Source organism: Glycine soja, chromosome 3 (genome assembly GCF_004193775.1).
Source record: "Glycine soja cultivar W05 chromosome 3, ASM419377v2, whole genome shotgun sequence".
Lineage (NCBI taxonomy): Eukaryota > Viridiplantae > Streptophyta > Magnoliopsida > Fabales > Fabaceae > Glycine > Glycine soja.
This window is the reverse complement of record NC_041004.1, coordinates 22638378-22654936: the sequence shown is the minus strand read 5'-3', so window position 1 is coordinate 22654936 and position 16559 is coordinate 22638378.

Genomic DNA, 16559 nt, shown 5'->3' with positions numbered 1-16559 from the left:
TGATACAAACGCCCATGGCTCATGGCGGCCAAATGCTTACCTTCAATAAAATTAAGTTGGTCGTAGCGTGCTTGAGCCCATTTTGACTCTTCTAGGCCCGACTCCGCCATTATCCTCTGAGAAGGAACCTCTACCTCAAATGGGAGTACTGCCTCCATCCCATAAACCAAGGAATACGGCGTTGCCCCAGTAGAAGTTCGCACCGAGGTTCTATATCCGTGTAGGGCGAAAGGCAACATCTCATGCCAATCTTTGTATGACACCGTCATCTTTTGAACAATCTTCTTAATATTCTTATTCGCAGCCTCTACAACCCCATTCATCTTTGGCCGATAAGGGGTAGAGTTGTGATGTTGGATCTTGAAGCCTTCGCATATCTCCTGCATCATCTTATTGTTCAGATTGGTGCCATTGTCAGTAATGATCTTCCTGGGGAGTCCGTATCGACAAATCAACTCCTTCTTTATAAATCTAACTACCACATTCCTTGTGACATTAGTATAAGAAGCCGCTTCGACCCATTTGGTGAAGTAATCTATCGCCACAAGAATGAATCGGTGACCATTCGACGCTTTGGGTTCAATGGCCCCAATGACATCTATTCCCCGCATGGAAAAAGGCCAAGGGGCGGACATAACATTCAGAGGATGTGGCGGAACATTGATGTTGTCCGCGTATGCTTGACATTTATGACATTTCCTGACATGAGCGCAGCAATCGCTTTCCATGGTGAGCCAATAATAGCCGGCCCTGAGGATTTTTCTGGCCATAGCATGCCCATTGGCATGTGTCCCAAAGGAACCTTCGTGGATCTCCTCAATCATGAAGTTCGCCTCTTTGGCATCTACACATCGTAGGAGGGTCATGTCGTGGTTTCGTTTGTACAGGATGGTACCACTTACAAAGAAACCAGTAGCCAATCTCCTCAACGTCCTCTTGTCATTGTCAGAAATCCCCGGTGGGTATTCCTTATTCTCGACATACCGCTTGATGTCGAAATACCACGGTTTCCCATCCCGCTCTTCCTCTATTGCATAATAATATGCCGGCCTGCCTTGAGATTTGAATTTGATGTATGGCAGATCCCCGTGTGGGGCAAGTTGAAACATGGATGCCAGGGTGGCTAGTGCGTCAGCCATCTGATTCTCTTCCCGAGGTATGTGGTGCAAGGAAATGTCGTCAAAGTACTTGGCTAACCTCAAGATATGAGTTTGATAGGGTATCAACTTCGAATCCCTAGTTTCCCATTCTCCTTTCAACTGGCGTATCACCAAAGCTGAGTCTCCATACACCTTGAGTAGTTTTACATCAAAATCAATGGCCGCTTGAACCCCGAGGGCGCATGCTTCGTACTTGGCCATATTGTTGGTACAGTCAAAACCTAGCCTAGCCGTGAAAGGAATACACTGATCATCCGGGGATACAAGGACTGCCCCTACTCTGTGGCCCGAAGCATTTGATGCCCCATCGAACCAAACAATCCATTTGTCTAGGTCCTCATGCGTCCGCTTCTCTTCAAACAGGGCCATGATATCTTCATTTGGGAACTCGGGGTGCATCGGCCGATAATCCTGGAGGGGTTGCTGGGCCAAATAATCCACTAAGGCACTTCCTTTTACCGCCTTTTGGGTGACGTAAACGATATCGAATTCAGACAATAGTACCTGCCACCTGGCAATTCGTCCCGTGAGGGCCGATTTTTCAAAGATGTATTTTACGGGATCCATTTTGGAAATAAGCCACGTGGTATGGCTGAGCATGTACTGCCTAAGCCGATGTGATGCCCATACCAAAGTACAACAAGTCCTTTCCAACATTGAGTAATTCATCTCACATGCGGTAAACTTCTTGCTCAGATAGTTGATGGCTTGCTCCTTTTTCCCAGAATCATCATGTTGACCCAACACGCACCCCATAGACTCGTCCAACACGGTCATGTACAGGAAAAAAGGTCTTCCTGTTACGGGTGGCATGAGCACCGGGGGATTTGCGAGACTCTGTTTGATCTTTTCGAAGGCCTCTTGGCAGTCGCCGTTCCACAGGACCGCCTGGTTCTTACGTAACAGCTTAAAAATGGGTTCACAGGTAGGGGTGAGTTGCGAGATAAATCTTGTGATATAATTCAACCTGCCCAGAAATCCCCGGACCTGCTTCTCCGTGCGTGGTTCCGGCATTTCAAGGATGGCCTTCACTTTCTCGGGATCTATCTCTATCCCTTTCTGACTTACGATAAATCCTAGCAGCTTCCCCGACTTCACCCCAAAAGTGCATTTGGTTGGGTTCAGTTTTAATTGGTATTTCCGCAACCTTCCAAACAGCTTACGCAGATTGACAAGGTGTTCTTCCTCAGTCCGAGACTTGGCAATCATGTCATCTACGTAGACCTCTATTTCCTTATGCATCATGTCATGGAACAACACCACCATGGCACATTGATAGGTTGCCCCAGCGTTTTTCAAACCGAAGGCCATCACTTTATAGCAGAATGTCCCCCATAGGGTGACGAAAGTGGTCTTCTCTACATCTTCGGGCGCCATCTTTATTTGATTATACCCCGAGAAACCATCCATAAATGAGAAAAGGGCGAATTTGGCTGTATTATCTACCAATATGTCAATGTGTGGCAGGGGAAAGTTGTCTTTAGGACTGGCTCGGTTCAAGTCCCAGTAGTCTACACACATTCGAACCTTGCCGTCCTTTTTCGGGACTGGGACAATATTGGCCACCCACTTCGGGTACCGTGCCACAGCTAAGAAACCTGCATCAAACTGCTTCCTTACTTCTTCTTTAATTTTTAAGGACATCTCGGGTCTCATTCTTCGTAACTTTTGCTTAACCGGAGAAGACCCAGGATTCAAAGGCAACTTATGCTGCACAATGTCGGAATCCAGACCGGGCATGTCTTGATACGACCATGCAAAGACATCTTGATACTCTTCAAGAAGGGTTATCAAGCCTTGGCGGATAGGCACGGTCATACCGGTTCCTACCTTTACTTCTTTCTTTTCCTCCATGGTCCCCAAGTTTACTAATTCGGTTTCTTCTTGGTGAGGCTTCATTTCACGTTCTTCCTGAGTGACCAACCTCTCCAATTCCGGTGACAGGACGTCCTCTTCCTCTTCCTCATTTATCGTTTGGCTTATATCTCGATCGAAATCAATTGTCAAACCCTCGTTGTTAGGATCCTCAAAGAATCGGCCCTCATATCTATACCAAACAAGACAAAAGAAACAAAAACATGCAAAATGATATGAGAAAGGGTGGTACTGCAAGAACAGATGAAACAAGATCTCTTTGTTTATTTAATAAGGTAGGTTTCACAAAACAAAAGAGAACGGAAATCTATAGGCTCTAATTACATTGAACCAGCGGTATAGACTTCTGACTGGCTTATCACGCGCCAGTTCCCCACTTGGAAATCGGGGTGGCATGGTTGCACAAAATTTGGTGGGTCTTGAGGGAACTCCTCTTCTATTGCGGCCACCTCCTCCTCGGACACCATTCCAGCGCTGGTGAAACACTGGCTAATACGGCCGGGCCATACCCTATCCGCCCGAAACCTTGACGGCACGTTCCTCCTCCCCGGCATCCCGGGTTCGTACCCTAATCCATACTTGTATGGATTTCCTTTGATATCGACCACGTCAGCATTCCCGAGGCAGTCCTTGCCTAGACCCATTCCGGGCTCAAATCCATTCCTGAGCATAACACGCGCCACCATTATGGCCGCTTTGGAGAGAGAAGGTAGCGACGGACTTGGTTCCACCGAGGCGCAGCTCACCACCTCAAAGGATTGGAAAGCCGTTTCCAATGATTCTTCCGCCGCTTCTACGTATAGTGCGGAGGAAGGGCAGCTCACTAACATGTCCTCTTCACCCGACACTATCACTAAAAGTCCACCCACTGCGAACTTCAATTTCTGGTGAAGCGTTGAAGGGACCACTCCCAGGGCATGAATCCACGGTCTTCCCAAGAGGCAGCTATAGGCAGGATTTATATCCATTACTTGAAACACCACATTGCAAGTGTGGGGGCCTATCTGAATGGGAATGTCGATTTCCCCCATTACTTCCCGCCGAGTACCATCAAAGGCTCGCACCACCATCGAGCTCGGCTTTAAATGTGACGCACTAAAAGGAAGCTTTTCCAAAGTGGTCTTCGGCATTACATTTAAACTCGATCCATTGTCGATAATTACCTTTGCGACAACGTGGTCCATACATCTCACCGACACATGTAGAGCCTTGTTGTGTCCTCTCCCCTCAACGGGAATCTCTTCTTCCGCAAACGCGATATAATTGTTGGTGGTTATATGGTTAACGATGCCTTCGAAACCCTCCACTGAGATATCATGTGCCACATGGGCATCGTTAAGGACCTTCATCAACAGCGTACGATGAGGCTCAGAGTTTATGAGTAGTTCAAGCAAGGAGATCCTTGCTGGAGTTTTATTCAGTTGCTCGACTACCTTAAACTCGCTTTGTTGGATGAGGCGGAGGAACTCATGGGCCTCTTCCAAAGTCACTGTTTTTCCTTGAAGTCCCTCTTCCTTTTCGGCTCCTCTTGCCACGGGAGGATCTACTTCTTTCGAGGGGGTGGCTATGTCTGTGGGCTCTTGGACCATGGGCGCCTTCCCTTTAGAGGGCAATTCCGTCGGGTGAGGGGAAGCGAACACCCAACCACTGCGGGTTACGCCACTGAGGCCGGTGATGTTGGTTACCTTAGCTGATAGGGAGTCAACTTCGGTTACAACTCTTTCGCTGGACGTGGGAGGGGTATACTTCCACAGAATGGCCTTATTACTTTGATATGCAAATGGCGTTGGCTTGGGCGCCGCCCGCGGGTATATGGGTGTGGAGCCGGTCCCTTTCCTAGTAAAACATATCACTAGGGCCTTGGGGGTTAGAGGAACCTTCTTCTCTTCCGACTGCATGCAAATTTGTGGTTCTTCCTTCCCTCCTATGAACACTTCAAGCTGCTTGCAATCCATGAGCCGCTGAAGCAATTCTTCCACCACGGGACAGGTTTCCATGTCATGCGACTCCCCGAGGTGAAACAAACATTCATCCCTTTCATCTCCACCTCGGGAGACCATGCACGCCGCTTGCAGTGATTGATAGATGAAGCGTCTAGAAGTAGCCACGTCTCCCAACCTCTTTGTCCGTGATGGCCCATCCTCTTCGACGGTGTTTACGCTAGCACCTCCATGACTAGCTAGCGGGTTGGTTTTAACATTTGGGCCTTCTTCCTGAAATGCTAGCCAGCCGGCACTAATCAGATGCTGCACTTTATACTTGAACGGGATGCAGGAGTCAATATTGTGTCCGTGAACTCCACTATGGTACACACACTTGGCACCCGGATCATACCACTTGGGGTAGGGTGGCTGGAGAACCTTCCCGGGTATGGCCACCACCAAATGATTCTCCAATAATGAAGGCCATAACTCGGAATATGCCATGGGAATAGGAGGGAAGTTGTCTTTCGGGTGCTGTGCATATTTATAGGTCGCGCCGGGGGCTGTATTATTAACTGGCCGGGGTGCGGCTGGAGCTGTGCGTTGGGCCGGCGCTCTTTCTGCTGTGGGTGGTCCTTTTACTTGAGTCGGGAGGGAATTCCCGGCTCGGATTAAAAAATTTGGGGGATTGGGCTGGTATGAGCTTTGGATATTTTGGGGTGCTTTCATCCATGTTGGGGCGGTGGTGACCGCGTGGGCGTCTCCTTCCTTTTTCCTCACGCCCACTGCTGGGGCTCTTCTGTTGTTGTTGGGGGCCATATTGGCAGCATATTCAAACTTGCCTTTTCGTAGCCCGGATTCAATCCTTTCTCTAGCGAAGACGAGATCCGCAAAGTTAGCTGGCATGTAGCCTATCAGCTTTTCATAGTAGAACGTGGGTAACGTATCTACCATAATTGTGATCATCTCCCTTTCCGTCATGGGCGGTACGACTTGGGCTGCGAGATCTCTCCATCTCTGGGCATATTCCTTAATGGACTCATGCTCTCGTTTAGTCATACCCTGAAGCTGGTTCCGATCGGGAGCCATGTCCGTATTGTACTGGTACTGCCTAATGAAGGCAGTTGCCAAGTCCTTCCATGATCGGATCTGGGAAGCTTCCAGATTAGTATACCATGCTACAGATGCCCCGGCCAAGCTGTCTTGAAAGAAATGGACCAACAACTTTTCGTCCGCAGAATACGCCCCCATCTTCCGGCAATACATCCGGAGATGCCCTTTTGGACATGTCGTCCCTTTGTACTTATCAAAGACCAGTACTTTGAACTTGGGAGGGATGACGATGTTGGGCACAAGACATAAATCTGCCAAATCCGAGAAAGGGTAATTACCGAGGCCCTTGACTGCTCTTAACCTCTCTTCAAGCGCCTCAATCTTTCCCTTATCTTCCGCAAAGGGAACAGATTCTTTTACGGGTGTGGGTGAGGCCAGGATATGGCGGACTATGTTCAGCTGGGGTAGTTCATGCGGGGATGGATCTTTGAGGTGGAGCAGGGGGCCAAGATGGGTATCTCCTTCCCCATCGTCTTGTCCGGGATAGTCTTCATAAGGTGGGAGTTGCCCTTCAAAAGTAGGGGTTTGGCTTAAATCTTCCGGAGTGGCACGGGGGGTGAAGTCCGGAGGCAGGCCATAAGGATAAGCTTGCGGACTATACCTTCAACCGAACACGGCCGTGTTTCTGTCTAGGCCCGGATTCAAGGCGGGCTGCAGCACCGGCTCCGCTTCCCAAACTGTACTGGAGGCGGTTGCGGTGGCTTTATCCTCTATGGTTTTCTGGAGTTTTAACATGACCTCCGAGATGGAAGCCATTTGATCTTTTAAGGCCGATAGATCGGCCTTCATCTGTTCCTGCACACCCTTTTCATTATCCATTTTCTGGATCGAGTGTTATAGGGGTGCCTTGGTGTTTTCTTAGTTATGATGAAATTCCTAAAGAAATAAACAACGATGAGTATGCCACCAAAACATGAGTATGAAAATGGATGATCGGAGCACTTGGATCCACCCCAAGATTTTTAGATAACGTAATGAGTCCAGAACTTCTCATTTTATAAAAAGAACAAAGCTTTCATCTAGCCAAGATTATACAAAGGTGTTACAAGAGAACCTAACGATTCCTAATTATATGGGCCATCAAATCTATCATGTGTTGACAGTAATTGATTAGCCCATGAATCTCCTCAGGGGCCATACACACTTCGGCCATGGCTTTTGCTTTGGCTAACAGACGCGGGAGGTCTTGACTTCCATTCAAGGTCAAGGCGAACCTATCCATCCACATAGTCGCTTCTTAATGCAACGCATCAATCACCCTCCCTCTTGCCTCTTTTTTGGCATACACTTGTGCAAAATCCTCCACTAGCTTTTGTTCATGGGCCATGGACTGGTTCAATTCTTCCTTGTATTGCCCTATGATGGCTAGCATGCTTTGCTCCGTGGCTTCCAAGTGTTGAGCCAAACTCCTTTTGGACCTCGCGCAAGCAACTAACTCTTCTTTTAAGATCATGCCATGCACCCGTGACCGATCTCTCTCCTCTCTTCGGAGCTTGAGCTCATTGTTGCTACCCCACAATGCTCCTCGGAATTTTTCTCGGCCATGTTCCTCCTTGCGGGCCCTTTTGGTTTCTTGTTCAAGAGCTCTTGCAGTGGCCGCGTTTTCCTCTTGTAACTCGGTGCACTCCTTCCGGATGTGTGTAGCAGCTGATTTGAACTTCTCCTTGGCGAGTCTCGCCTTCCCTAGCTCTAACTTTAGCGCTCGGACTTCTTCATCTTCCTCCGGAGCTTCAAAGTTCTCCTTATTGACAACTTTCAATTTGGAGAGCCAACCTAAACCCCGCGTGTGAATTCTTAGCCATCCATGATAACCTCCAATGACGCCATTTCGGATGCCCCTAAGTTCCTTGTCCTCCCTCAATGGACTCCTCCACGCCTTGTGGATTCTTTGTATAACCTTGAGACCTTGCGCGCCTAGATCCCTCACAAGGAAAGGTGAGAGACTTTCTTCGGTTGGCGCTCCCCTCATGGGATACCCTAGCTGTCTTATGGTGAGTGCGGGATTATAATTAATACAACCCCTAGTCTCTATCAGTGGAACATTAGGATAGTCCCCACATGAGAAAAGAACTCCTTCCTTGCCTTCCTTCCAACGAGGAAACCAATTGATCGTGCTGCCCCCTATCCCAGCCAAATGTTGGTCCCAAACGACTCTTCCTTTTTCAGCGCACGAGCGATAGCTTTGAAGCGGACACGGGTGTCTCGTGTCTTGTCGGAACAGGTGTGAAATCAACCATACACAGAGAGTAGGTAAACAACAGATAATCCGTGCACTGCTTTTCTTGCACCTCCGGTCAAAGGTGTCGAACAAATCTACCAAGATAGCCACCACTGGACTTTCCTTTGATATGCGAGGAAAGCATCAATGGCGGCTAAGCCTACCAAGCCATCAACGTTCGGAAAGAGGACAACCCTAAAAATCAACAAAGCTAAAACATCCGCAAACGCGCCCCACTTCTCTTGGCTCGCCATATCCCTTGCCTTGTCTTCCAAGTATTTCCAAGGCAGGCCCACTACGCCGTTCCTAATTTGCTTTATGCGATCCAACTCTTTTGCTGAATCTCCAATCACAGCAGCAACCTGGCTCAAGGAAGGAAGAAAGCCGGAGAAAAGATACGGTTTTCTCCCCCCGAGAGGGCATCCTAATATCTCTTCAAACTCCTCAATAGTTGGTACCATTTGGAAGTCCCCAAACGTGAAACACCTCAACGGCTGGTCATAGTATTGGGCGAGGGATATGATGGCTTCCGTAAATACCTCCGCTATGGTCAAATCTAGAATCTTCCCGTAAACTTTGCGGAAGACTTGCCTTTGGAGGGGTCCCATCAATCGTCCCAATTCCTTGAGGCTAGTGACATCTAGACCTTTAACCTTGACTTGATAAAACCTTTTGCCGTTTTGATTTGTCCCCATCATTTTACCTAAAAAAGGGGTGGATCAAGACTCTGACATCAATGATGCAATGCGTATGCATGAAACGGAAAGAAAACAACACAAAAGGGGTAATTCACACATACGAGACCGCAGAGATCCAATTTTAATGCTACGTTTTGGGCATGATGGCGCCTCAACGTAGCATTTAAAAAGGTTACGTATCACTCCAAAGAAAACAACATCACTAGCAAAACTATAAACTAGTGCTATTTTACAAAAAAAAAATGCATGAGAATGAATGGCACGGAGCGTGTTTTCTCTTTGCCCCTATTTGGGAACCTAGGACAATATCTAGGGGTCTCTAATAACTACTCCCCAACAATTCATAACTCACACGGCTGTTTTCTAGAGGTATCATCACTCAAGATAACAATATTGTGGCGGTATGGAATACCAGCGACAACACATTATAAAGAGAGAAAGCTCTAGACGAGGTTTCATTATTATCAAGCAAGTCGGAGACCTAGCATGATGATAGATTCACCTCCACTCCTTAAATTCCCATGAACCCGGGTGTAAGGCCCCTTTCTTTTTACTCAAACCCGTGGGTGCTTAGAATGCAGTGTAAAGAATGCGAAATAGACAACAGTTATTTACATTTTACACAGTTCAATAAAAAGCACCCCCAAAGTTTCACAATTCCAAAATTCCTAAAATAGGCCTAACTCACAAAAAGTCCCCAGTGGAGTCGCCAACTGTCGCAACGTGCCTTTCGCGGGCGAGCGAGGGCGAGGCTCACGGGTGCGCTTTCCAAAGAAGGAAAGATGCGCGGAGTCGCCACCAACGTTTATTTGTGGAAAACGTCGGGAAAACCGAAGGAAACCGGTCAAAATGAAAATTCTAAGTTCGGGAGTTGTATTTACGCTTGAGGAAGGTATTAGCACCTCTTACGTTTGTCTCAAAGGACAACAGTCTATTTTTAGAATTGTGGAATTGTGTTATCTTAACTTTTATTTCTTTTTATTTTTTGAGGTCGACAAAAGCGGGGCTTTTGCTCCTACGTACCCTCCTTTGGAGAGGAAATCAGACCTACGTAGTTCTTTCTTATGCGTGAATCAAGTGATTCTTTTTACTTGAAGGGTGATCATTTTAAGGCGTTGGACCTTAAAAATGATCCATTTTACTTGGTAAGAAACTGAAATGATAAACTTTCAAAAAACCTATTTTTGTGGACGAGCTTGACTAAGCGAGTTTGATTTTAGCCTTAGTTTCACTTTAGTTATTAATCAATTCAATTAAGAATGAGAAATCCCAAAGAGAAAACGTCCGATTGATTTTTCGCTTTACTTTACTAAAAGGTATTTTTTTATTATTATATTATTATTTTACCTCTTTTTTGATTTCCAACGTGGTTACGGCACGACCGAACGGTCGGAATTCATTTTAACCGAAATTAACGGATAATACAATTCAAACGATCGGTGGAAATTTATTTTATTTTTAGATTAGGCGAGAAATGACTTAAATAAATGACTTAAGCACGTCAAAAGGGGGTATAAAAAGTAAATGAAAACGAGAATAAAAATACATGAAACAAAATGTGGACCACCACGGGTACATAGAGTGAATTGAAAAGCTTGGTTTGAGGTACTTACCCGTTGAAGACTGAAGAAAACGAAGAACGAACGATGAATCTTTGAAGAATGGTCGAGAATCTTCGCGTAATTACTCACGGAAACGTTACGGAAACGTTACGAAAGTGCCTCGGCTTGGATTTTCTTCACGGAACTAATTTTCCTCAACAAATTCGAAAGAGAGAGAAGTGCCTAAGGGGCTGAACCCTTTTCTTCTTCACTTCTTCCCCTATTTATAGCAAAATAGGGGAGAAGCTTGCCGTCCAGCTCGCCCAGGCGAGCAAGGTTGCTTCCTCCAGAAGCAACAACCTTCTGGAGGAATCTTCTGGAGGGCCCAAGTGGGCCTGGTTGCTATTTACACCCCCCTTTTTACTAAATGCACCCCCCTTTTCTATTTTTTTGTAATTCTTTTTCCGTAATGTTACGAAACTTTACGAATTTCGTAACGATACTTATTTTCCTTCTGCAAGGTTACGAATCCTTACGGATTATGTATTTACTCTTTTTTGGCTTTCAAAGAAGTTACGAAAACTCACGGATTGCGCAAAAACACCTCTTTTCGATTTCCGCCACATTACGGAATTTCACGGATTACGCAAGCCTGCTTCCTTTTGGATTTCTGAGACGTCTCGGGACTTCATTTATTGCATGTCATCAAGTAATAATCCCCAGACGAAATTTGGGTATGACAGTCATTGCACAACGTCTGCTGAAAATGTGAGCAGTGTGAGCAGTTAAGGTTGTTTTTGCCCGAGTAAATGTGAGCAGTGTAGTTTCGGCAAAAACACAACCTTGGTTGACTTCGCACAAAAAACCCAATTGCTTTTGGTTGTCTAAATATGAGCAGGTCAATGTCGGCCAAACCATAACCTCGGTTAACTTCTCACGAAAAACCTGAGCTGGCTTTGCAATAAAAAAAATCCTTGACTAACATCGAACAACAAAACTTCCTCAATCAACATCAATCAAAAAAATCATCAATTGAAAAATAGTCCTTACCGATGTCAGCTAAAAAAAAGGCTCAACCAGCATCAATCAAAAAACCCAGCTAACATTGCCCAAAATATAGCCTCGACAGATTTCAGCGCAAAAATATCCCCACCACCATCGGCTGAAAAAACTTTAGTCAATATCGACCAAAAAATGTCTCTACTGGTGTCAGCCAACAAACATCATACAAAAAAACTCTCGGTCAGTGTTTGTAAAAACAATTGCACAATATTGGTTGAAAAACAACCCTTCCTCGGCAAAGATTTTTGGGAAAACTCAAGTTGATGTCGGTAAAAAAATATCCCTATCTGACTTCAACCCAAAAATAGCCCTGGCCAGAGTTGGCAAAAAAATCACAGACCAACGATGGATGGAAAAATAGAAGTTGACATTGTCCAAAATCATCATCTTACAATGACCAAAAAAACCATAACCGATGTCCACCATCAAATATCCCCGATTGATGTTGGTTAGCAAACCTCATCGGTCGATGTTTGCAATAAAAAGGTTGTTTTTTTACCAACTTTGTCCATGTTTTTTACCTACCAAAGTTGGTAGGTAATACTTTTTGGCTGATGATGTTTCTTTGTCGACATCGGGAGAGGCTTCTTTTTTGTTATCGTCGACTAGAGTTTATTCGACCAACATTAGCTGGGATATTTTACGGTCGACATCTCTCGATGTTATTTTCTAGATGACAATGGTGACTAGGGTTTCTTGGCCACATTGATCGAGACTATTTTTCAGCTAGCTTCTACAAAGACTATGTTTTGACTGATGATTTTATTGGACCACCTTCAGCCAAGGATGTTTTGTTCTTTAATGTCGGCCAAGGTTTTTTCTTCCAAACTTAACCGAGGTTGTATTTTGGCCGACACTGTCCAGCTTCTCTTTAGTCGATGTTGTTCTATGTTTCTTCGTTTGACGTCAACCGAACCATTTTTTTATCAACTTTGCCTAGGACAATTTTTGAGCCGAGGTTGAGCAAGTTTTTTCATCCGACGTCGGTCACGACGGTTTGCAACTAACATTGACTTTGGTTTTTTTTAGCTAACACTGGCTAGCTAGTTTTTTTGGACGGCATAAGTTGTGCTATTTTTTGGTCAAGCTTGGCTAGATATTTTTCGACCGATGTTGTTTGATGATATTGACAAGGGGTTTTCAGGTGATGTCACCATGGATATTTTTCAATCAACATCGGCTAGGATTTTTTCGGCCAACGTCGATCAGTGATGCTTTTCGGCCAATGTCAGCCAGTGCTTTTTTTAGTCGAGGTCGTTTAGGCTTTTTTGGTTGATGTTGGTTGAAAATATCATCGTTCTACATTGGTAGAAAACATCTCATTCGAGTTCACCCAAAAAGCATCCTCGACAAACATTTATTGAGAAAAATGCTAATTGGCATCGACAATAACATAAAGCATTTTGTTGATTTTGGCCAAAAATGTCATCGGTCAAGGTATCCCAAAAAAACATCACTGATGATGACAACTGAAAAAACCCTAGTTGACATCGACCAAAAAATACCCTCGATCGAAGTCGGCAAAAAAATAGTCTTGAAAGGTGTAAACCCCACTAATGTCAGCCAAAAAACATCATAATCAACATCGGCTGAAAAATAACTTTGTCAGCATGGGGGGAGTCTTTTAGTTTAAGAGGAAAATTTGGGAAGGAGAGAATGGGTCTCAAACATTTGGATGAGTCATGATGCAATCCTACCTCCCAAGGGCATTGGATAGAAGACTCCAAGAAGATTGGGTCAGAGATGCAAGAGAAGACCCTAGGGTTCTCATGAGTCTTAAGTTAGATTTTAGGCCCATGGGTTAAGTATGAGCCCACTTTTCTTTGTAAATATTAGAATAGGTTTTCCTTCTTTTGGGCCTTGTAATTTGACCATTTTAGGTTTGTAGGATACCCTACAAATTAAGGGCACTCTATCCTATAAGTTAAGGGTACCCTAGTAGTATAGGGTTTTAGCCTTGTATTTCAGGGCATTTTGAGTAGTCTTTGTAATAGAGACTTTTTTTTTGTGTTTTCATGTATTTTGGCATAGGGGTGTGTGTAGCTTTTCCCCTCTAGATTCTCAAGGAATATGTTAAGATGACTTTGGACTATTCTTGGAATATTCCTTTGGCATATTCTAGTGGCATATTCCTTTCCCATGTGCTAGAGTCACACCTTCCATTCTTGTGGCATCTAAAGGGAATATGCTAAGATGTCTTTGACATATTCTTGGAATAAGCTAAGATGTCTTTGGCATGTCCTTGGAATATTCTTCTTAGATTCACATGAAATGAAAATGAAATTCACAAAGTGAAATTCAAATGCTAAGATGTGTAACACTTGTCACAACCTTGATGAAATGGAGTTGTCAGACCCTAATTTCATCCGGGGAACATCATTCGATATGATATTTTCATCCTCGCTTGTCAAATTATGTTGTTTGGTGCCGGTTACAGCACAAAGCCAAGGATCACTCAGTGTTTTGATCAAGAATACAAAAGGATACCAAAGAAGGGGGCAAAAGGGTCTTTTATGGATTTTCCTAGACCCCAGCTCGCCCAAGCTAGCATTTGGCTCGCCTAGGCCATGAAATGGCTTCATGGCTAAGCAACCAGCTCGCCTGGGCGAGCTTATTACTTCAGGATTAAGGTTCAGCTCGCCTGGGCGAGCTCCAACCGCCCCAAAGTGTCTTTTTCTCTATAAATAACCGTGAGGGGGGGTTTAAGGGGTTGGAAGGTTCAACACTTGAGGAATTGAGACAATTGAGAAAGAAGAAGAAGAAGAAAGAAGAGGAAACAAAGCCAAGGTGCTAGCGAATCGCAACTATGATCATTCCCTATGTCGTTTCTTGTTCTGTGTTCTTCGTGTGATAGTCAGTTAGTTTTATTTTTAAGGATTGAATGTAATCTAGTTACCCTCAGGGGTCCCCCCCGTTGTTATTATGTGCACATTCACCTTCTCCATCTATCATCGGTAATCTCATTTTTTTGTAAAGTTTGAGCTTAACCAATGACTAGTGTTGTAAAGTTGTCTTTAAAGAGATTGAAAGTTAATAAACAAAATCAAAATAAAACCAACTCATAACTAAATTTCTCTCCATCAAAAAGTCACTTGAGGTTGTTTCAAGGTCCAACGCCTTAACGACCTTTCTCGTTTGTTAATAAAAATGAATCTATCAAAAGCATAAAAACAATTCAACAAACAAACTTTCTCACTTTTAATGAACTACGTAGGTCAGAATTCCTCATCACACCTGAGGAAACGTAGAAGCAAGGGCAGCCCCCTAGTTGACTCCCAAAAAAATAAAAATATAAAAAGGGAAAGATAAATAATTTTGAGGTCACGTTGTGCACACTCAATTAAAGGTTGTCGTCCCTTGTGATGGACGCATGGGGTACTAAGACCTTCCCCATGCATAAACAACTCTCGAACCCTTATTTTCTAAATTCGCAGACCTCTTTTGGTTTTTCTAACGTTTTCCTTAAATAAACGTTGGGGCGAATCCCGCACATTTTCTTTTTAGAAGATGCACCTTTGCTTTTCACCTGCACGGCCACAGTAGGGTAGGTTGCGACAGATGGTGACTCCACTAGGGAGTTGTTAGAGAGTTAAGCCATTTTCAAGTGTGTAATTTTTATCATGAGTTTTTCTTTATTTTATTTTTGCAAAATAAAATGTGCCATTGAACCCTAGGATAGACGACATGTGCTATACTTAGGTTTCTCTATTCACACATGACACCTACCATTTTTTCACACACCTTTAGATGTTGGGCCCTATACCCGGGTCTGTGTGAGCCATAAGTGATGTAGCTCCCGTTGGAGCTTGTAGGCCTTGGATCTTCTTCATCAATGGAGTCTTTTGCTTCTTGAATTTTAATGGCAGCGGAATGAAGAAGGAAGAAAGATGATTGGAGACACCACTTCAAGGAGAAGATGAGTCAAGAAGAAGCTCACCACCATAGGAAGCCATGGATAAGAGCTTAAAGGTAGGAGAAGATGAGTAGAGGGAGAAGGAGAGAAAGAGCAAGAAATTTTGTGCCTCAAAAGAGGTCTGAACTTCAAAGTGTAATTCTCAAATGATCAAAGTTGAAAAATGCACACACATAGCCTCTATTTATAGCCTAAGTGTCACACAATATTGGAGGGAAATTTGAATTTCTATTCAAATTTTACTTGAATTTGAAATTGAATTTGTGGAGCCAAATTTTGGAACCAAACTTTCACAAATTATGATTAGTGAATTTTAGCTATGGTTCAGCCCACTAATCCAAGATCAAGTTCAAGATTCTCCACTAAGTGTGCTTAGGTGTCATGAGGCATGTAAAGCATGAAGGACATGCACAAAGTATGACTATATGATGTGGCAATGGGGTGTAGCAAGCAAATGCTCACCTCCCCCTCTAAAATTTAATTGGATTGGGATTCTCCCAATTCAATTAAATTTATTTCCAACCACACACATCAAATATTCACTTAATGCATGTGAAATTACAAAACTACCCCTAATACAAAAACTAGTCTAGGTGCCCTAAAATACAAGGGCAAAAAAATCCTACATTTCTAGGGTACCTTACCCATATTATGGAGCCCTAAATACAAGGCCAAAAAATAATGAAACCTTAATCTAATATGTACAAAGATAAGCAGGCTCATACTTAGCCCATGGGCCCAAAATCTACCTTAAGGCTCATGAGAACCCTAGGGCCTTCTCTTGCATCTCTGGCCCAATCTTCTTGGAGTCTTTTATCCAATGCCCTTGCGGGTAGGATTGCATCAATAAGGATTGGAGTTTGATCTGTAGTCATGCTAGGTCTCCAACTCACTTGATAACAATGAAGCCTCATCTAGAGTTTTCCTCTTTTGGTGATCCATTGTTGTTGATAGTCCTTATCATCACAACATATTATCTAAGAGGATGATATCTCTAGAGACCGGTAAGGTTACTGAAAGTACCCTTGGGAGTTGTCACTAGAAGTGGACTTTTGGA